The 2,500-nt window shown below is 44.4% G+C and overlaps 1 protein-coding gene across 1 annotated transcript in view; it reads right to left on the bottom strand.

Annotated features, from left to right (window-relative positions):
* Nucleotides 1-2,500, bottom strand: part of LCLAT1 (lysocardiolipin acyltransferase 1) — a 1,316,330-nt gene that overhangs the window by 1,010,413 nt on the left and 303,417 nt on the right. The window lies entirely within an intron of this gene.

Below are 2,500 nucleotides of genomic sequence, written 5' to 3'. Positions count from 1 at the left end.
AAACAAATAACTGCTGAGACTGCCTGAACCCTTTAGTTCTGCTCAAATAATATCGCAACTGTCTGTGTATATCCAAAGTGTGCAAAATCCTTTCCCTTTATTTTGGGGGTTTGCATAAAAAGTAGGCAAATGTATAGTTTGGTTTAAAGCCACACTAGAAACCACTTTAGGCATAAAAGAAGGGTTAGTACGCAAAGACACCCTATCCTTGTGGAAAATGAAGAAAGGCTCAACTGCCATAAGGGCCTGTAAGTCAGAAACCCTTGTCGCAGAGGTAATGTCCAACAAAAACGCAGTCTTCCATGATAAATATTTCAACTCTGCCGATGCTGCAGGCTCAAAAGGTTGTAGAGTGAGTTTCTCCAACACAAAATTGAGATCCCAAGCAGGAGTAGGAGCTCTACGTGGGGGTCTTATATTCTTTGCCCCTCTAAGGAATTGCTTAAACAAAGGCTGAGAAAATAATGGTGGGTCACAGTCATAGTGAGCAGAAATTGCTGCAGCATGAACCTTTATAGAGGAGAAGGACAAACCTTGTCCAATAACTCAGTAAGGTATTGAAGCAGCCACACTTAAATTAGGTTTAGAAACATCAAAGTCCTTCGCTGTACTCCAAAATAAAAATCTCCTCCATTTATCTCATGAACTTTCCTTGTACTAGGCCTCCTGGCCTCCAAAATAACATTCAAAACTTGTTGTGGAAGCTGAGACCCTCCAGGGTTTAAAACAGAATATGCCAGGCTGTCAGATGTAGAGAATGAAGTTTGACATTGAGTAAATGACTGTTCTCCTGAGACAGCAGGTGAGGAATCGAAGGCAAAGGCCATGGAGGCTCCTGTACCAGACTTCTCAGTAATGGGTACCAGTGCTGTCGAGGCCAATCTGGAGTTATTAAAATCATGTTTGGCTTGTCCTGCCTGACCTTCAGCAGTACCTTTGGGAGGAGAGGCAGAGGTGGAAAGGCATACACGTGAAGATTGCTCCAATTGAATGAGAGAGCATCCACTTTCCAAGCTGTGGGATGAAACCTTTTTGTGCAAAACTTTGGCAGCTGGTAATTTAGTGGAGAAGCGAACAGATCTATGTCTGGAGTTCCCCATAACACTGTCAATCTCTGAAATACATGAGGATCCAATTTCCACCGTGGGGATCCATAATTTGTCTGCTCAACACATCTGCTAAGGAGTTCTGTGCTCCTGGCAGAAACCTTGCCTGAAGATTTAGCTGTAAACTGAGAGCAGTCTCCCCACAAAATCATTGCTTGTCTGCATAGAGGATAAGAATGCGTTTCCCCTTGCTTGTTGATGTACCACATGACAGTTGTGTTGTCTGTTTGAATCAACACCTGCCCTGGAAGAAGTAAATCCTTGAAAGCTATCAATGCAAATTGACTGCTAACATCTCCTTCAAGTTGATATGTAGATGTTGAAGTCTGGCAGGCCACGGTCTTGTACCCATTTTCCATTTAGATGAGCTCCAAAGCTTTGTCTGAGGCATCTGTCGTTAAAATCTGACTCGCCTCTGGCCGGGTCACAGAGAGTCCCTTGTTTAGGTGACATTCCTGAGCCCACCACAAAAATTCCTTTTGAATGCAAGGTATTATCTGAATGACAGTGTCCAAATCTTGGCAGTGCTGTGTCCATACATTCCTGAGATACCATTGTAGCTTCCTCATATGCAGTTTGGCATTGGGAAGTACCAGAATACAAGATGCCATGAACCCCAAGGCTTGAAGGACTGTCCTTGCAGTCAGCCTGGACTGACGAGACAACTGGTGGAAGTAAAGAGAAAGATTCTTTTGTTTGTCCGGGGTCAAAAGGCCATCTGGGATGCTGTATTCAGTCTCACACCCAGAAAGCACATGTCCTGAGAGGGTACTAGACTGGACTTTATTTCGCTCACAGAATACCCCAGGCATCTTAACACTGCCATCACATACTGTAAATGATGAAGAAGTTTGTCCTTTTCTTGGGCCAGAATCAGGCAATCGTCCAAATAAGGATAGATCTGTATTCCTCTTAGCCTGAAGAAAGCTACCACTGGAGCCAGAACCTTCGTGGAGCACTCTGGGCGCAGTAGATAAGCCAAAGGGCAATGCAGAGAACTGATAATGTGAAGTCCCAGCCCGAACGCAGATACTTCCTGCAACTGGGCCTGATAGGAACATGAAGGTAAGCCTCCTTGAGATCCAGAGTCACCATCCAGTGATCTTTGCCCAGCAGAGGTAAAAGCTGTTGTAACGCCAACATTTTGAACTTGGGAATGTCCAGATATGTGTTGAGGATAGATAAATCCAAAATTGGTCTCCACGTGTTTCCTTTCTTTGGTACTAGAAACAGGCGAGAATAAAATCCTAGGCCCACTTCTGGCAGAGGGACCGGTTGTATGGCCCCTATTTGAAGTAGTAGAGAAATTTGTTTCGAGCCTCTAGTCTTTGCTGAGGAGGAACGTCCTGCATGCCTTGAAAGGAGGCAAGGTATGGAAATAAAACTTGTAACCC

Source organism: Protopterus annectens, chromosome 1.part2 (genome assembly GCF_019279795.1).
Source record: "Protopterus annectens isolate FY-2018-M chromosome 1.part2, PAN1.0, whole genome shotgun sequence".
NCBI lineage: Eukaryota > Metazoa > Chordata > Ceratodontiformes > Protopteridae > Protopterus > Protopterus annectens.
The sequence above is the reverse complement of the archived record's forward strand: the minus strand, read 5'-3'. Positions and strand labels throughout refer to the sequence as shown.